Genomic DNA, 20659 nt, shown 5'->3' on the forward strand with positions numbered 1-20659 from the left:
TTTATGCTGGTGTTTTCCTGACTCTGATGGTGCCCTGGGTACTGCTAACCAGACCCAGGGCCTGTGCTCTGTGTAAAATCAATATGCAAATTAGGCTAATTATAATTGGCTAAGTTAACCTACCTATAAGTCCCTAGTATATGGTAGGGCATGTAGGTTTAGGGACCACAGCATAGGTAGTGCACCCATAGGTGCACTGCTGAGGTGCCCAGTGTCATTTTAAAGGCAGGCCTGCCTTGCTGGCTGCTTTTAAATTAAAGTTATATGCAAATTCGACTTTGGAATTAAAAGTAGTTCCAAAGTCTTAAACTACCTTATTTTTACATATAAGTCACCCCTAAGGTGTGCCCTATGTGCCCCTAGGGCTGGGTGCCATGTAACTATAAGCAGGGACTTTATAAAAATAGATTTATAAACCCTGGTGAGGTAAAAACAGCCAAATTCGTTTTTCCCTCATTGAAGTAAATGGCCTTCATAGGCTAGAATGGGGAGACTTTATTTTAAATTTTAAAGTCTCCTTAAATGTTGCATACCAATAATTTGGTATCAAATTAATTGTTGTAATAAATCCCACAACTTCCAGTTGTTGAATTTAATATAACTTGTTCAGGTAAAAAGTTTTAGACTTTACCTAAAAAGTTGCCAATTTCATCCCTGCATTGTTTTTGCTGCTGTGCTCTGATTGGCCAGCCTGCAGCAGCTTAGCCAAGCTGCCTTGATGAGGTGTGAAGTGGCCTGGCTTCACACAAAGGAATGTGCTTGTGGGAGAGAATCTCCTCTCAGCAGATGGTGAGGCAGGAAGGGGGAGGGCTGCCAAACTGGTCTTCAAAGGCAGAGAAAGACATTTGGAGCAACCAGCAACACCCCCACATCCTGCAACCCCAGACAACTAGGTGCCCCCTTGATTAGATTAGGAGAGGGCAGGAGAGGGGTGTGTTTATGATTTTTAGCCACACCAGTGGGTGGGCTCAGCCAGATGTAACCTCCAAAAATCAGATTCAGCCATGTTGGATTTTTGGAGAATGTTGCCTTCTGGGATGGATTTTTGCCACACTTCCCAGGAAGTGGTCATCACAGGGGGACGACCCTGTACCTGATTGGAGAACCAGGACCCCCCTGCTTTTCACCCAGGAGCAAGGATAAAACTGGCAGACCTGCACCCACACCTCAGTTCCCTACCACATCCAACAAGGAAGAACAACAGAAGAAGAAGGACTGCCCTGCTGGACCCCTGGCCTGCACCTGGAACCTGCACTCAGAAGGACTGCACCAGCTGCACACTTGGGCTTCACCACAAGAAGGACTTTGACTGGCTTCAACTGGTTCAAGGAGGGACTCCCTGTTTGCTACAGGTGAAAAATTGCTATCCAGAGTCCCCTGCACCAACTCCTGAAGGAAGTGACCAGCTGACCACTGTCCAGTGGCCAAAAAGGAGTTTGCGCCAGGTGCATTCTGGGAGTGGTAGTCCGCACCCCCCAAGGACCATCTCAGAACTTCTGGACCCTTGGGGTGAGCTGTGGACCCCAAAAGAACCTTCAAAGAACATCTGGGTGAAGCCCCAGAAGTTTGGAGAAGATTTGAGAATTTTTGTAAAAAAGCTCCTTAGAGGGACCGACCCGCCGCGGAAATTCTAGCCGGCTTGCCTCAACCACGACCCGGCCTGATTTGGTGGTTCGTCCCGGTAAAGAAAAATCTCAGAAAAAGAGACTAAGTCCGAAGGTAACAAGTTGACCGGGACCTCCGAGCCATCGTATCCGAGAAGGGCTCCATGGACGTCGGATCAAGATCCAGGTTTACCCCGGTCGAAGGATTTTCACCTCGAAAAAACGACTAAGTCCGAAGGTAAAAATCTCCACCGAGGAATCCAGCATCGTGTATCCGGAGAAGGGCTCCAGGAGGTCGGATAGGACTGGCAGGTTCGTCCCGCTGAAGAAAATCTTCAAAATAAAGACTAAGTCAGAAGGTAACTTTTTAACCGAGGCCTCCCGTGACCTGTAGCCGAGCAGGGCTCCATCGCGGTCGGCCTGAAACTTTGACTTTGCCCCGGTCGAGGTGCAACCAGATGACCCGATTGGCGCTTTTTGTTTCTAAGCGCTAGAAAAATAATAATTCTTTAAAAATTCATATCTCCGGTTCCCTTTATCCGATTTTATTCGTTTTGGTGTCATTTTAAAGATAAAAATATAAACTATTTTTATAAATTGGTTTTTGATTTTTAAACAGTTTCCTGTGTTTTATTTAATTACTGTTTTGTGATATTTGAATGCTTTACACACTGTCTCCTAAGTTAAGCCTTGACGCTCGTTGCCAAGCTACCAAGGGTTGAGCTGGGGTTAATTTACTTAGACCTAACTGGACCTAAGTGGAGGTTAGTGGCTTGTTGCTAGGTGTAGGTACCTACCTGCCCTTACCAATAACCCATTTTCCAACACTATACTAGTAGGCCAGATGTCACTCTGTAGTTTTGCATAGGTTCCAAACATAACTATAACATTTGAATTTGCAGAGAGAGACCATTGCAATAACGATGTCTCTCTCTCTCTTTCTTCCATCCCATTATGGGATGGAAGAAAGAGAGAGAGAGAGTGACAGAACCACAGGGGAATCCTCAAGGGCCACGCTGTCCTAGCCGGCTCCGACTCCTGTGGGAGCCGGTATTGCTCCTGCAACAGGAAACTGCTTTAAATAGCAGCTCCCTGCTTGCGGGAGTAAGTTTTTCATCTCTTTCCCTGCATGCATATTTGTGTGCAGGGAAACAGATGAAAACTCTACTTTCTGCAAGCAGGAGCTGTTTGGCAGCTCTCGCTTGCAGAATGCAAAGTTATGTTTGCTATTGCTTGGTGGGAGCTTCTAGCTCCCACCAAGCAGAGTCATACAGCTATGTCCTGGGGGTAAGCACCCCGGGATATAGCAAGTGCCACCCCTGGGGCCATGTGGACCCCCTCCAACCTAAACAGCTTCAAGATGTGATGATCCCTGGGGCTGGTGGTCTGTTGCAGACCACCTTCATTATTTTAATTCAGCCACTTGGAGGTGGCCATCCCTGGGGCTGCAGGGGGTCTGTGTGCCACCCTGCATACATAATGACTTTAGCCTTGGTGAGGTGACGGTCCCAGGGGCTACAAGTTGGCCGTACAGCCTCCTACATTCAACCTAAATTAAGCCCTGGGAATGGTGCAGTCCCTGGGACTGTGGAGGGGCCACGTTCTCCCTGCATGCAATGTAAATTGAGCCCTGGGGAGCTGGCAGTCCCCGGGGCACAATAATTAATAAGTCCCAGGGAGGTGGTGGTCCACGGGGCATAACAAATACCCTAGGAGGGGTGTCCTGTGCACCCTCTCCTTTACTTTACATGCCCCCAGGACCTGGCCCATCGGGGCTGCATTAAAACAAGTGCGGGAGCCAGATTTGTGGCCCTGATCACAAATTTGGGGCAACATTCTTTAAAAAAATCTATTTTGCCCTGGAGGTGTCCCTCTGGGATCCCAGCACCAGAGCTAAGGAGTCAGGGTGTCCCTACTCTGGCCCCTTTTCTTATTTTTTATCTTTTTTCTAGGGCTCAGCTGAAGCTGAGTTCGAAGATGGCTGCCAAGACACCTTCGTTGAAGTGTTGGCAGCCAATCAGATCTCAGCACGAGATAGGGAGGGTTTGCAAAGCCTTTGCGTCCCTATACATACAATATTTGTTTTTTCTTTAACATTTCTAAAACTACTGAACGGATTTACACCAAGTCAGGAAAAGGTTCCTTTCTGGACCGTGAGCTACTGATCTGCCAAATTTGGTGTAAATCCGTCCAGTGGTTCTGGACATGTTAGCTATTTCCTGTTCATAGTAAGGTATTTTTCCCATGCCTCCACATCAATACTGATTTTTCCAGGTCTAAATGATGGATTAGCCTCCAAAGGGTCGTGGTATCAAGAGTATGTGCCCATTTACAGATGTTGTACTATCTTTGTGTCTCAAGAGCTGGCTTTGCTTCCAAGCGTTTCACTCTATAAGCACATTTCACATTTCCTATTGTTGCTTTACAGTCCACACTGCCATATTTTCGGGTCCAATTTAGTCATTTTGATATTTCGTTTCTTGATGTTCAAAGTACCTCTGTATACCATGGGAACTCTTTCCATCCATTGGACTGTTTAATCATATGAGGATAATGAAATATCCCTATATTATTCTTCAGCTATTAGAGGTCCACTGATAAATAGACAATATTATCCCAGGTTTTGGTGGTAGGTTACATCCATTTACATCAGCCACTGCTGGCATGAGCTTGCTTCCCTGAGTACATTTCCAATGTTCTTTCTTTTCTGCTGTGGGAGTAGCAGTATTCCTTCTTAATCTGAGACAACAGAATTCTTCATCTTCCGACAGAAATGTTTCAAAATGTATCTTTGTATGTTGTATCTCAGATGATACTAAATTCCTGTGGAAGTTGATCACTTTTAGCAGACTGTGCTATTTGAAAGAAAACAGTCAACTATAAAAGATGAGGAACAACAAATGTATAATCCAAAGTTTTAGACAAATCTCCAACCGTGTGTGTTGCCGTTGCTGGAAAATTGGGCCACAGAGAGCTGTTAAGGTTAACCAGCCCTTGTTTGAACAGTTTGGACGAGAAACTTTTATTACTGCTGCCAGTTGCAGAGGGGTGAAATCCCATATCTGGAATCTTACACTGTTGACTAAGATCAATTAAGGCCAGATCTTACAAACACACTGTTATAAGAATCTCATTTAAATCACCCATTACTATGATTTCATATTCAGGAAAATTCAACTGCTGTTTCTGTAAATACTCAAAAAGTGCCTCCTGGGTGATTCTCTTTCTTACAGGGTCAGGTGGAATATCAACATTATATAGAAGGATTACCATATTTCCTAAGAAGAAATGCAATGTTGATTGCTTAGACAGTCTCTTTTGCCAAGCATCTAAAGTTCACCCTAAGTGAGATGTAAATTGCACGACCAACCGATATTTGTCGAAAAAACCTTCACTGCTGACTCAGGGCCATATTTATACTCTGTTTGCGCCGGATTTGCGTCATTTTTTTTTACGCAAATTCGACGCAAAACGAACTCCATATTTATACTTTGGCGTTAGACGCATCAGGCGCCAAAGTTCATGGAGTTTGCGTCATTTTTTAGGGTGGACACCTTCCTTGCGTTAATGATCTGCAAGGTAGGCGTTCCCGTCTAAAAAATGACTCCGAGGCATGTGCGCCGTATTTATACTCCCGGGCAAAAATGACGCCCGGGAGTGGGCGGGTCAAAAAAAATGACGTCCAGCCGCTTTTGCGTCATTTTTTAGCGCCTGGTCAGGGCAGGGGTTAAGGGACCTGTGGGCTCGGAAGGAGCCCAGAGGTGCCCTCCCATGCCCCCAGGGACACCCCCTGCCACCCTTGCCCACCCCAGGAGGACGCCCAAGGATGGAGGGACCCACCCCTGGAACATTAAGGTAAGTGCTGGTAAGTAATTTTTTTTTTTTTTTGTGGCATAGGGGGGCCTGATTTGTGCCCCCCTACATGCCACTATGCCCAATGACCATGCCCAGGGGACTTGGGCAAGGGGGCATGACTCCTGTCTTTGCTAAGACAGGAGTCATTTCAATGGGGGTTGGAGTTAAAAAAAATGGCGCAAATCGGGTTGAGGCGAAAATTTTGCCTCAGCCTGACTTGCCCCATTTTTTGACGCCCAAGCTCCATTTTCCCCTACGCCGGCGCTGCCTGGTGTAAGTCATTTTTTTTAACGCACACCAGGCAGCTCGGCCGGCTAACGCCGGCTAACGTCATTGAATAAATATGGCGCCCGCATGGCGCTTCAGAATGGCGTTAGCCGGCGTTAAATTTTTTGACGCACAACTGCGTTGGAGCAGTTGTGCGTCGAAAAGTATAAATATGGCCCTTAATGAATGAACTAAAATCGTGGAAAATATGTTTAACAAGTCTATAAGTTTTAAGCCTGCTTTGAGTTTTTTTGCTTCTTCCATATTCTAGGATAAAACTGAATGTTGATAACATCAATCACAGTTGGCTTCTCTCTTCCAGCTAACACTTGTCCCTCATTGACACAAGTGTTCCTGGAAGCCATCCCCAATCTTCTGGTGCTGATGTGTGTACCTCATTGTGGTATAAAATTCTCTGCTCAAATGACTGTCCCCACTCTTTGCTTGGAAAATTGAGAGAGTCCCTAGGTTGTTGGTTTCAATTGATGCTCCTCATAAATTTCTCAGAATGTTCCAGTTGCTTGTAGTATTTTATTATTAAGAGTGGTATATTGTCTGTCTGTGGGAATTTTTAGAGGCAGAGGATACTTGGTCGATACCTCTAGGACTATGTCAACACCCCACTGCAAAAATAGAGCTGTTTGGGATTTGATAAGATTGGCTGTGTCTGATTCTACACAGCCTATTTTGGCGGCATCTGTTCCCTTGCTAGTTAACCTCATTAATCGCAGCCCCTTGATATACCTGCATAAAAAAATGTTGTCCAGAGGTTTTCATTTTTGATTTGTGATTTGTGTTTTTGGATCATTGGAGAAGTAATTCAGTTTGGGTAGACGTTCTGATACAAGCCAATTTTTCCTGGACGATATTTCTAAAAATGGCAGATGTGTTGCAGTGTTAATGTAATATTTCAGGAACCATGAGACCTACATACTTAATTTTTGTGTCACAACATAGGTTTTGGGTGTCACGTAGTCTTAAAGAGACAGAAAATAATTCCTCAGAGCAACTCTCCTGCCATTTTACAAAAAGGTGGCCATAATAAAGAAAGAAGAGACATATAGAAATGAAACAAATAATAATGGTTTTTAGTCCTTTTTTTGTATCACCAAACAATTTTTATGATTTGAATATGAAAAAAAATGTTTATCACTCCTGTTTTAGACACATTTTCATAGTTCACTTTATTTATATGTTTCTTTAATCACCCGTGGTACATTTGCAGAATGTTGAACATTTGAGAAGAGCATATCCACAGGGACATTTTTGTAACACAGGTTTTGCATGTGCATGTACATGTAAGTTCTGTGGGTAGAGGCTTTAGACATTTTGTAGGTTTTAGCACCCCATCATTATCTTCCCAAACAAATCCACATAGATCTTTCTTTACATATGCATGATCCAAAGCATTTACGCATCTTCTGATCAAGTAGAATGCTTTGTTGATGTGTATATGTACAGAATATGCCTTCACTGAATTGTCACATAGCGGGACTGATCTCTTGAACTCACTGTACTGAAGATTGTCAAATGTATGAAAGTCAGAACTTGTTTTCCACACTTGCACAAGGTATTTCTCATTAAAGTCACATTCTTCTTCTGTCTCAGGAAATCCTTTTCGAAACAGGAGGTAAAACTCACAGCTTTGTTTAAAATTTCACATTCATGGTAACATCACGCCTTAGAATATGTGCCTTTCCAATAAGTTTATGAAGTTTAGTTGTAGCACAGGCTCAGTCTATTAAAAAGGGTTTCCTTGCTGCTGCATGAAATGAAGAAGGCTGTCAACATGTTTTTTTAAATGATCCCCTCTCTTTCCCACAAGTTTGTGGTGAGGGACAGTTTCTCATTGGTCCATTAATTTTGATTTTGTCATGTCTCTGAAAACATTGCAAATAGAAATGACTTCATGGTAAACTAGCTGACAGTGAGCAACATATTCACTCTTACATGCCTGACCAACAATTCTCTGTGATCTCTGGATTGTCTGTTCCAGTTTCATATCTGGAGACACAGCATTGAAACTTCCCTCCCTGTCTTTCACCAGAAAATGTCTTTGTATTAATTTTCTGTAGAAGTATGGGTTTTCCACCTCTTTCCAAATACCAGGGCCCATATCTCAGGTAGTGTATGCAATGAAATTTACGAAGCACAGTAATCAGTGACTCTGCAGTCTTCAAGTGTAGCTCCCACTCATCTTCCCAATCAACATGTACCAAGTTTTCACTAGAGCTATTGTGTGCAAAACATTTCCCCAGTCCTTGCAAAGTTCTGATTTTTTCAAATTCTTTGAAAAGCTCTACAAACTTGGTTTTCAGGTTTTCTGATTTTGAACTGAGTTTATTGAACATTGCATGGAAAGTGCACCCAGTGTCTTGTTCACTTCTAATTTGGAAAACCTAATTTGTCGTTCTTGTTCAAGAAAGCATTCCAACACAATGTTTCTATAGCCTCAGATATGATGAACATACCTTGTAGCCAAAAACAGTTTGCTCAATACTCAGTTTTGCTTCCAAAGATTTCAGCCTCAGTAAATGAATCAACTCTGCCACATCCACTGAGAAAACGCCCTGCAAACCGCAACATAATTTTTGTCATGTGGAAAACACCCATCATTGGCTAAAGATCAGCAAATTCTAATAGATTGCTTATAAACATGTCAGCTACAGTACGGAAAATACTTTCATCCCAGAAAATTGGAAGGATAGGTGTGTCTTCAAGAGGAGCATGCATATTTTGGCAATATTTTAGAGCTGTTTATACTGTTGAGTAGTTTGTGACTGGCGATGGTATTACCAGTAAAAACTCAATCTTCTTCAGTGGGATGTATTCTGGGAGATCAGAGCATGAATTCCAGCCCACGGAGGAACTGGCCTTTTTTCATCCTTCAGTCCCCACAGAATAAGCAATATGGTAAATTCAGTTAAATCAGCTTTGCGGACTTCACCATCAGCTAGAAGAAGATCCATGTGCTCAGCCAATTTGAAACTTTCTGGTAGAGTGGGACATGTTGATGGCTTGTAGTGATTTTGGACTTATTGGCAAGGTTATAAGTTTGGAGGTCCATTTATTTATGCCTACCTGACACAGCTCGTTTTCCAGCAGCTACTACATAGGTACAGTCTTCAAAAAGCACCATTGCAGTATCATGTGTGCTGGATGTTCCAGACAAAGAAGATCTGTCTTCAAAATAAAAACTATCAAGCCTAGCAATTGTAAATCCTTTCCTGGCAAAGTGACTTGAAAGTGGTGTGCTGTCGGATTCACAATATTTTACAGCATGAGCTGCTAATGTTCCTGCTCCGTAATATGTCATTATAAGTTGTTAATACACCAAACGTATTTATTGAAGTGATTAGCTCTCTACTTTTTGCACTTGTCATAGATTGCGTGGGCAGTCATCATTTGTAGCTCAGTTTTCTTTGTGCTGTGATGTAATTCATGAAACATGATTTGGAAAAGACAGTACATTTGCACAGCATAAGCCTATCGGTTGATGGGATTGTCTTCCCCTACTTTGCTTATATCTTCAAACCCATCATCAAGGTTGTTGGCTTCTGTTCGGAACTCAAGAACTTTAGTTTCTAATAGTTTTGCTCATATTAGACAATGATGTAAAAAAATCTAAGAGAACATCAGGCATTCTTGTTGACTTGTTAATATTTGATCCTCTTTACCCATCAGTTTCAGTCATTTGTGAGCTTCGTCTGCCGTATTTCTGCAGCATCTCAAACTCTCTTCTGTCCAGGTGCAATTGATGTTAGCTTTTCTTTTGGATTAGTTTGGTATATGACACATTTTTATTTGTTGAAGGAGTCCTCAGATTTTGAAGTTAGCAACACTCTGTCAGGAGGTAAATATCCTCTGCTACCACCTGCTTCACTCATGTTTATGAACTTGAATCAATGGAAAACCTGAAACAAAAATAATAAAATAAATTACCAACATGATGGCTAAAACACATCATTTTGGAAAATGGCGGAAGGGTTGGTCTGAGGAGTCATTTTCTGTCTCTATAAAACTATTTGACTCTGAAAACCTATGTTTTGACACAAAGTGAAGTATATAGGTCTTATGGTTCCTGAAATATGACATCATCACTGAAACACATCTGCCCTTTTTAAAAAACCTGTCCAGAAAAAATCGCCCCGCATTAGCAATGTCTGCCCAAGCTAAATTTCTAAGCTAAATTACTTCTCTAATGATAATCTGTGGGCAACAACTTTTTTTTACGGAGGTATATCAAGTGCCCTCACCCGCAATAATTAACCCTATCGGTGTGTGTGTTGGCCAATGGCTGACAAAAGCACACCCTCCCTGGTGCGGGCCATGACCATTGGCCAACGCCATGGATGGGTTTTAAACATTCTCTGGTGCTTTTTTTACATGTAAAACCCCTCGGGAAACACAGACGAGCTTACGTGTCTCCTCTCGCTTCCCACCTGCCCATCTATGATGTCTGCTCACCGCAAGGCAACCTGACATCACAGTTTGTTTTCCCCACCAGAGCAGGAAGCAGCACCCTGGAATGCAAACATTTCCGTTTTTGACAGCGGGACCTGTAAAGCAGGTTTGGCTGTCAAAAACTGAAGCTTTCATCTCTGTCCCTGGCATCTATGTAGGGGACAGAGATGAAATGGTTCAGCAAGCATGGAAATGCTGAAGCAATGGCACCACAAGGAAAGCCTTAACGCTTCCTCCGCAGTGGCAGGTAGCCCATTAAGGGCATTTGATGTTAAAAAGAAATATTTAAAAAAAACAAAGTAAATATATAGGGACTGTAGGGGAGCCCTTAAGGGCTCCCTCATGGTCCCAGGTAGCCCGTAATGGACTTTTTATTAAAAATATATATATAAAAAGAAATCATAAATAAAGAGAGACTACGGGGTAGCCCTGAAGGGCTCCCTCATGGTCTCTGATAGCCCATACAGGGCTAAAAAAAAAAAAAAAAGAAAAAAAGAGCAAAACTGAGCATTGGGGGTATATATATATATATATATATGTTTTTTTTTAAAACAAATATATATTTTGATTTTAAGTTGTACACAAACATGTCATTCTGAGTATATGACATCAAACTCTATAACATCTCTATCTCTCTCCCATACATTCTTTCTCTTTTTCTGTCTCTCTTTCATCAGTTTCTCATACTCACACACCCACCCACTCTGACATTTGCTCACCCACTCACAGACCCACTCAAACACTCACGCACCAACTCGCAGACCCACTCAGGACCTCATGCACCCACTCACAGACACACTCAGACAGTTACGCACCAACTCCCACACCCACTCAGACTGTCACACACCCACTCACAGACCCACTGACACCATCATGCACACACTCACAGACCCGAGCACACACTGATGTACCCACTAAAACACTCGCACCCGGACAGCCAATCTGACAGCCACTCTCACCCCCAGATCTACCCTCTTGCACCTATTGTCACACCCAGAGAGGCTTCGGACACTCCGGCCGTGCACGGCCAAGGGGTAATGCGAAGCTTGGGACTGGGTGAATACGGAGGTTGGCCGCAGGGTCTGCTGTAGGACAGGTTTTGCGGGCCACCTCCGCTGCACATGGGTGAACATTGTACATGGTATAAGGTTGGGCGGTTAGAGGGGGTTGGGTAAAGGGCCTGGCTGCAAGTTGGATTAACATATAGTAATGAAAGTTACTATATGTTAAAAAAACATAGAAATTCACAACAAAAAACAAAGGTTACAAGGATGTTATAGCTAGACTCACATTTTAAACGTACAAAACCATAGAAATTCACCAGTTAGTGTTAGGGCTATCTCAAGTAACTATAAATCATGTCCTTGCTATATACAGTTTTTGTGTTAAAAATGTTACTGCAAATATGACATTGATAATATCAATCATGTTATCAAAGATGTCATGAGTGGCATAATTTCTGGGAAATTAGCATTGCATGGCAAGGGCATGAGTTATAGTTACCTTATATATATATATATATATGTACACACACACACACACACACATATATCCACAAACACTTCAAATTCCCGCTTCAGGAAAGTTATGATGTGCACTCAGGCAAATGTGCTCAAAAGGAGTTTATTTCAATATCCAGCGACCAAATCCATATATGGATGAAACAGAAGAACATACATGCATTTCAGCTTACTTCACACTTTGTTCACTGGTGATTCACTGTAAGTTACACTGCATTTTAAAACACCATTTTAAAACACCACTTGATACTTTCACAAAACAAATGATGGACTTGCAGGGTAGTGCAAAACATGATTACAACTGGTGGCAATCTTTCAATAGCTAAAGTAAATAAGAAAACTGGATCCTAGGCCTAATACCTGCTTGGCCACATACCAAACATACATAGTCCAGTTTATGCATATTCTGAATAATATTTAATATGAACATCTATCTAAATCCAGTGCTATTATTGGGCCCCAGTGGGCAAAAAGTAAATCAACGTGTTCCATGATACATATAACAAATGTAACATCATGTTTCCACCTATATCTAATCATTAAATGAATATTCAATCATATAATGAAATACTAAACATAAGATAAATCAGTCATTAGTCTGTGCACCAAAATACACTTTTATTTAACCACAGTGTCCAAGTGAGCAGTGTATTACTCAAGGTCTTAACACACATTTATAGATCAAACTATGTGATCTGTGTTAGGCACTGTATCAGGAATTTCCTAAAGCATATCTCCAATGGTAGAACTTCTGAATTGCACCCTACCAAATTGTATAAGTATCCATGCATGAAAGCCACCTTGATGCATATGTTTTAATCATCTCACCAAGTATAAAACTATATGCAGGTTCATTTCACAGCATAGTGGTGCCCTGATAAGCAATTAATTCCAGTTAACTAAAAAAGCAAAATCTTAGCTGGGTGGTAATCCTGAATGACAGGTACATCTCTCCTATATTCCATGACCCTGTAGGAAATGAAAATGTGGACAATGTGTACAAAGTGAAGACAGAAGTGTGAGAGAAATTTAAAAACAACCAGAGATTCCATATGCACTACATAAAAAACAGATAGAAACATATATGAATACTATCTATAAGAGACACAATAGAGAAGAGAGGTTGATTACATCAATATACTCCATAATACCTGAAATGCACTCAACCCAAATGAATGTGCATCTCCTCATTCATATTCAAACCATACAGAGTTTTGGTATTGAGTGCAAAAATGCACCTTCACTTTAATTTTCTGAGTACCTTTACTCCGTCACCCCATCTTTTAGTGGGTGGTACTCGATCAATCACAAACAAAAATCAGTAGAGTAGTGTTCCTGTTGTGAAATGTATAGAACTGATGGCTACTAGATATTGTTGGTCTATGTGTTTACTTGATCTTATGTGTTACAATATCCTTTTCTAGGAAGGATATGTGGCGTTCCCTACATAGTTAAGAGCACATGGACACTTGAGCACATATACAGGAAATTCAGAGGTGCATGTGTAGTGTTGGTTTATTTTCTTCACCATGCCAGTTAGGGGAGACAGATATTCAACAACAGATATTCAACAACTGTACTGTGCTAGATTTGCAGGCTTTACAGTTCAAGCAAGGGAAAAGCCATTTACATCCTTGCCTGTGTTGTTTATCTTTCTGCTAACATCACTGTAACTGAGTCTGTCTTTCAATATCCTGCCTTTTCTGAAGGTTATCCCGGGATTTTCGTTTATGTGTCTATGAAGATTACTCTCAACCAGTAAAATTGGCCAGTGCCTACAATAGATCCCCTTTAGATCTCCTGCTCAATTAGTATATGTGGTGATAAAACTGCTTTTAAGAGTTGACTCATTTTTGGGTATATACATTTTTGGGACTAAAGTTCTTCTCTCCTTATATTTTCTGCCCTGTGTAGCGCAGTTTCAGAGTTGCCGATTTGTACCTCTCTGTTCAAATCTGTTCAGAATGAGCTTACATTTTCGTTCAAGTGCTACATCAGTACTGCAATTCCTGCGTGCTCTTACGAACTCACCGTAGGGGATGCTGTCAATAAGGGATTTAGTGCCAGATGTAGGAAAATGCCAATTTGCGACTTGCAAATTGCGAGTCCCTGCGACTCGCAATTTGCAACTCGCAAATTGGTATGCAGAACGGTGTCTCAGACACCGTCTGCGAGTCGCTATGGGGTCGCAATGACCCACCTCATTAATATTAATGAGGTGGGTCGCAAATTGCGGCCCCAAAGCGAGTCTAGGCACTCGCAAACATGGAGGCCTGCTGTCGTCAGCAGACCTCCATGTTCGTGACTGCTTTATCAATAAAGCAGTTTTTTTTTTTAAGTGTAGCCCGTTTTCCTTAACCACGGACCACTACCTGCCCTGAAAAAATGGTTTTGGGTCCATTCGCAAAGGGGAAGGGGTCCCATGGGGACCCCTTCCAATTTGCGAGTGGGTTACCATCCACTTGAAGTGGATGGTAACTGCGATACCATTTGCGACCGCATATGCGGTCGCAAATGGTATTGCATGCCACTCCGAATCGCAAATAGGAAGGGAACACCCCTTCCTATTTGCGATTCGGAAAAGCATATTGCGAGTCGGTCCCGACTCGCAATATGCATTTCTGCATCGGGAAATGCGATTAGCGAGTAGCAAACGGCAATTTTTGCCGTTTGCGACTCGCTAATCGTTTCCTGCATCTGGCTCTTAGTGTGGCTGCTGGAAGCGTGGAGTAAGTTGTTGCCAGTAGTCTTTTTCCTATGAAGTCTGAGGGGGGGGGGTGTCTTATCTATGACTTCTGCAGTTAAGTCTAAAAATTCAATTTTACTGTTGCTTAACTGTGTTATGAGACCAATATTAAAGGAGTTGTTTAATTTGCCTACAAATTATTTTTCACTGCTGCAGTTCTTCCCAGATTATAAATGTCGTCTATGTAGCGAAGCCACATGACGACCCTAGTGCTTCAGCTACCTGTTGCTCCCACCACCCTTTAAATAGATTGCCATAACTGAGAGCCAAATAGGTCCCCATCGCCGTACCTTGCTTCTGCCTATACAGATTGTTCTCAAAGATGAAGAAATTGTTCACTAAATAGAATTGAATCATTTCCAGGAGCATTTGAGTATGGGAGAAAAATGATAGTGACATTTCTCTAAAACAATGTCTACATGCTGCAACACCATCTGAGGTGTCTAATGCTTGTGTACAAGCTAATGACATCCAAAGTCAGTAGTAAGAAATCATTTTTGCACATCACCCCTTCTATTCTGCTAAAAAATTCCCTATTGTGCTGTATGTTGGAGGGAAGCACAGTTAAAAAGGGACAAAGAAAAAAATCCATGTATCTGGATGTGTTTTCTAGAAATGATATAATGGGTCTCCCTCATGGATTGGTAGGGTTCTTTTGAAGTTTAGGTAAAAAATATAAAATGGGTATTATGGGATGTTCGCAATGCAGAAACTTGAACTCCAAAAATTCAATCAATCCCCTCTCTCTATTCAATAATTTATCATTAAAGCAGACATTGGATTCCGTATGCTTTTGTAATTCATAATCTCATAACACTTAGGCCCTCATTATGACATTGGCGGTAAATCCCACTTACGGCCATGCTGACTGCCACCAACATATCACCACGGAGGTGAATCCGTCACTTATCAGCCACAGACACAAGTCTGCCACACCAAAGGTCAGTGATAAAATGGTGGTATCAAAACCCACACCGTTACACAAACACAACTCACACAACACCCATGGTACCACAAAGACACCCCAGATTCTCAGAGGAGGAGCTAAGGGTCATGGTGGAGGAAATAATCTTGGTAGAGCCTCAGCTACTTGGAGCACAGGTGCAGCAGGTATACATTGCTAGGAAGATGGACCTATGGCAGAGGATCGTGGATAGGGTCAACGCCGTGGGACAGCACCCAAGAACAAGTGACGACATCAGGAAGAGGTGGAACGACCTACGGGGGAAGGTACGTTCCATTGCAGCAAGACACCAACTTGCTGTACAGAGGACTGGCGGTGGACCCCACCTCCTTCCCCAGAACTTACAACATGGGAGGAGCAAGTCTTGGCAATCATGAATCCTGACGGCCTGGCCGGAGTAGCAGGAGGACTGGACTCTGGTAAGTCAACTCTATACTGCAATCACCCCCCTACCCGCATGCCATCACATACCCCCACCCTCACCGTCACTCCCATCACTCCACCACCTCCCACACACCCCACCATCACATCTCACTCATCCCAGTGCCAAGCCCTGCATGCCATACAAATGCATGGACACCACTCACAGACCTGCATGGACACCTATCACTACAGCATGCACACTAGAGAGAACTAATCATCCCACCATACACCAACGTACACAAGTGAAACCTGCCAGGGGAAATACAAACAAAGAGGGCAACCAACCAATGCACAATGTGTCACACACAGAAACAATAACACTGCATTTACATCCCCACATGTATCTGAGCCAATGTCAGTGGCGAAGAGGTGCCAGCAATATCCAGTTCCCCAACTGAAGAGCCCCACAGTGATGACAGCAACTCTAGTCGCCTGGATCTGGATGACCAACCTGGCCCATCAGGGACCTCTGGACAGTCGGTTACCCAAGCACAGTCACAGACAACCACAGAGCCTCTCCCATTTGGAAACACCACCACAGCACCCACCCAGCATACCCACACCTCTGTCCCCAGAACACATCAATCTGCATTGTGTCCACTACTACAGGGACCCCAGGGCACACCTCATACCCAAGACAATCAGGGACCTGGGGTCAGTGGCAGTGGGCACATGTTTCAGGGGACAGAGGCAGAGGACAACGGGGAAACTGGGAGGAATGCTGTGCACCAGGGGGAGGACAGGCCCAGGGAACCAACTCTCCAGGAGGCACTTGCAGAGATCCTGGGAGCATACCACCATTCCCAGGATATGCTGGGCCAGATCCTCGACAATGTGCAGGAGAACAGGAGGCTGCAGGAGGGACAGTACCAAGGAATCAGGGAATACTTGCAGGCCATCAACACCACCCTGGTCTCCATAGCAGGGGTGCTGGCAGACATGGCCAACATTATGAGGGAGGCAGTCTCACCACAGCGGGCCCCGGCCACTAGCCATACATCTGAACTGCCTTCAACCTCCACTGCCGCTAGTGGACAGGAGGCCTCGCCACAGGACCAAAAGCTCACCAGCACCCCTCCCCCTGCAGAAGGTGAACCACCTCACAAACATTCCCTGCAATCCAGGCAGAAGCCAGAGACACTTGTCAAGACCCCAACCAGGAAATGAGACTCTTCTGATTGTCACCCTTGTGTCCCGTTCAGTCACCCTGTCCACCTTGAACTTCCATTGCTCCCTTTCCTATGTCCCCTTGGACAATGCACCTATGCACCAAATAGACTGGAACAATACCCTGGACTTTCCTCCCTCATCACCCCATCCCAATGCACTTGCCCCTCTACTTCTTAGCACTTAAATAAACATCCTTTGAAAAAATATAAGTATGGAGTATACTTATTTAAGTATGTATACGTTTAACCTGGTTCAATCATTCCAATTCAGTGTACAGTAATGTCCAAATAGGAAAGACCTGTAGTTGGCTGCAGTGATCACACCAGCAGCGATAGTGGGGCACCAACACCTGCAAAATGAGTTGCCAAAGGGTACAGTGAGTGGGCATAGAAGTGGGAAATAACAGCATGCCAGTGTCAAAGATTATCTAAATAATGACAATGAAAGGTGAAGTAACACTGTCTTACCTGTGTGTCATTGGAAGTATTGTCAAATCACTGCAGTTCTGTTGTCCTCATCTTCATCCGCTGCCTCCTCATCCTCACTGTCCACCGGGTCCACTGCTGCCACACGGTCATCTCCAGCCTCCTCCTCCTGCAGAAAAGGCACATGGCATCTCAAGGCAAGGTTGTGCAACATGCAACATGCCATAATTATCTGGCAGACTTTCTTGGGTAAGTAGCACAGGGATTCCCCAGTTAGATGGAGGCACCTGAACCTGGCCTTCAGGAGGCCAAAGGTCCGTTTGATTATCCTTCTTGTTTGCCCATGTGCTTCATTGTAATGTTCTTCTGCCCTTGTCCTGGCATTCCTCACAGGGGTCAGTAGCCATGATAGGTTGGGGTAACCAGAGTTACCTGTAAATATCGAGGGACAACATTTAGCAACAAGCTATCCTATATGGCTATCCTATATGGCCCACACTATACCCATACACCAACATCTACCGGTAAGGAACCAGGGCTCACCTATTAGCCACACACAGTGCCTCTGTAGTTGGCCCATCACATTTGGGATGCTACTATTCCTCAGAAAAGAGCAATCATGCGCCGACCCAGGATACTTAGCATCGACATGGGAGATGTACTGGTCCGTCAAGCAGACCATCTGGGCATTCATGGAGCGGAAACTCTTTCTATTTCTGTACATCCCAAAAATAGCAGATTTACCAATGTTTTTCATCTAGATCTAAAATATTTAGCTTGACATAAGTCAAATGTGTTCTATGTTACATATGGTGTGCTCCGCTTTTTCGTAATTTTATGTATTCACTGGATTTTCTAAAGAGATTCCAGCATGTAGGTTTTGGCAACAGTGTACATTAGTGTATGAGCACCAGAGCTTCTTACTATATGCATAGGAAATTATAGGAATGTGCATTTACTTGTCGGTCAGAGTTGCCAGTTTTGTTGTTTAATTTCTGTACACATGTTCATTTTGCCGGGGGGACAAATGCAATATGTGTTCCATCAATTGCCCCAATTATGTTGGGGATATGTCCCATTACATAGAAGTCAGCCTTCACTGTGGCCAAATCCTCCACCTGGGGGAATACAATGTAGCTGCACATGTGTTAAATCAGCGCAGACAACACTCTTGTCAGCACTACTTAGAACATTGGCTGTGACATTCCTGCTGCCTAGCCCACTGTCACTTGGAAAGAACAAGTTGCCAAGAAATGGAGCACAGATAGGACTTGCACAAGAGGGGGATCCCAGTGGGGTGATGGATAGCAGATATCAGGTCAGGCTCCAGATGGGCACACAGCTCTAGGATGGTGGCCCTGTCAAGTCTATAGGTGAGGATAATGTGCCTGTCCTCCATTGTTGCCAAGTCCACCAGGGGTCTGTACACGGGGGTATATCTCCATCTCCTATTCATCCCCAGCGGTTACAGTCTAAGGGACAAAAGAGTGAGGAGCCGGTTACAAACTGAACATCGGAGCCACAACAGTACAATGCCTGATGTTAATTTGTAATGGGTAAGTGGTATTTGACCTGTACGTCCAATTTTTGACTATGACGCAGTTATTATCTGGCGCCTGCCCTCCCTGAAATGGTGTCCGCCTGTCCTGTGAGGAGGGACAGGTGGAAGTGAGGTAATTCCGCTGACGTTGTGCACCATTGCGGTAGGCGGTCGGGAACCGCCGTGCAACTCCTCATTGGTTAACATTGGGCCGTATGGGGTACAGTGGCCAATGGTGATGTACGCCGTCGGTGACGGTATGGACCACCGCGGACGTGACCGGCATTTTCTATCTGATCACTCACTTGCTACCTGACCTTCCATAGTAGAGGACCTACACTGCATGTGCTTCTGTGACTGTGTCTGGAACCTACCATGGCTTGCATGACTGGGGAAAGGGCCCCTGCCTTTACCTCTGTGGAGCTGGAGCGACTGGTGGATGGGGTCCTACCCCAGTACGAACTGCTGTATGGGCCTTCAGACCAACAGGTGAGTACACTGTGAGCATGATGCGTGAGGCATGAATACATGCAGTGCTGTGTGTGAAGGCCTCATGTTGGGCGGTGGGTGAATGTCCCCTGGGCAGCGTACAGCTTGTGTGCTGGACCATGTGTGTGTAAATGGTGATGTGACGGGGTATGGTGGTTCATAAGTGTAACAGGCAGGACGGTCTGACTGATACCATTTTCTGTGTGTATTTCTCTGCAGGTCAGCACCCATTAAAAGAAGGGTATATGGTGTGCCATCGCCAAGGACGTGCGGACCCTGGGGGTCTACGGCAGGTGAAGCACCCACTGTCGGAAATGGTGGGAGGACCTGAGACGCTGGGCAAGGAAGATGGCCCGTCGAACCGTACCCCCCTGATGGCCCGCCTACTGGCGGTGGCCTATCCGGAGCTGGATGGGGGCTTGAGGGCATCACAGCAGCCACAAGGGGTTGAGTACGGTGCCCATCATTACAACTTACACATGGTAGGGTGGAACTCGGGAGGGGGATGTGTGTCAGTGGGTGCCCCTAGGCCGGGCCCGACATTGCAGAGTAGGTTCCATGTTGGCCTGGGTTTTGAAGTGATATTCCTGCTACCTAGCTCGTAGGCATACACTACTGGTCAGGGCTGTGTGGATCCCAAGTGTGCTGCATTTGGCGGTTTGTGCCCCTCCCCAATCCTTGGTGGCTAGCATTATAACTGGTTGTGCAATACGTAGTGCGTAGGCCTGTTCCCTGTGCGTGACGGTAGTGTGTACGCCAATGGTGGTGTTGGTGCAGCCATTGACCCAGTGTATCATTTGTCTCTTCACCCCCCCTTTTTGTTTTGTCACCCTGTCCTTATGTGCCTTAGCATCATCTGGTGGAGGAGCAGAGACCCTGGTGACGGAGGGAGCTGCCTCCCACAGGACCCAGGAGGCAGTGTCCACCGATGCTGAGGGCATCAATGGGATGGAGGGCGAGAGGAGCACCATGGCAGAGACAGAAGGGGACACTTCGGACACAGATACCTCCTCAGATGGAAGCTCCCTGGTGGTGGCGGACACCGCTGTGACCACCCAAGCTACAGGTACAGCCGCCACCCCGTACCAGCACCGCCCTCCCAGCAGCCCCTCATCGAGTTGCCCGTGCCCGCTCACACAGAAGGGTGAGCATCTCGTTCGCCCCAGGCACCTCAGGCCTTGCCCCAGTTAGC

Source organism: Pleurodeles waltl, chromosome 11 (genome assembly GCF_031143425.1).
Source record: "Pleurodeles waltl isolate 20211129_DDA chromosome 11, aPleWal1.hap1.20221129, whole genome shotgun sequence".
Lineage (NCBI taxonomy): Eukaryota > Metazoa > Chordata > Amphibia > Caudata > Salamandridae > Pleurodeles > Pleurodeles waltl.